This window comes from Mastomys coucha, chromosome X (assembly GCF_008632895.1).
Source record: "Mastomys coucha isolate ucsf_1 chromosome X, UCSF_Mcou_1, whole genome shotgun sequence".
Lineage (NCBI taxonomy): Eukaryota > Metazoa > Chordata > Mammalia > Rodentia > Muridae > Mastomys > Mastomys coucha.
This window is the reverse complement of record NC_045030.1, coordinates 47,086,248-47,086,677: the sequence shown is the minus strand read 5'-3', so window position 1 is coordinate 47,086,677 and position 430 is coordinate 47,086,248.

Here is a 430-nt window from a genome sequence, read left to right as displayed (position 1 = left end):
GTCTCCATATATTATAGTTTTTTTAAAGGACATTAAAGTGTTTTAAAAATAAAAACTATAGAACATGAGGACCTGCGCTGAGATCTTCAATATCCATGTTAAATCCAGGCATGAGAGCACACATGCCTATAACCCCCGAGCTAGCAAGCCATATCACTGAGTTCCAGGATCAGTGAGAGACCCTGTCTCAGGAATCTTGAAAGGAGCCAGCATACACAGCAATATGCTGCCAAGCCTGGTGGTATAAGTTTGATCCCCAGGACCCACAGGCTTACAGGAGGGAACAAAATGCTACAAATTGTCTTGTGACCTCCTCACACATACCATGGCATATATGTGCCTGTGAGCATGTGTGTACACACACAGATAGTGGTAGGTGGGTAGACAGACAGACAGACAGACAGACAGGCAGGCAGGCAGGCAGGCAGGC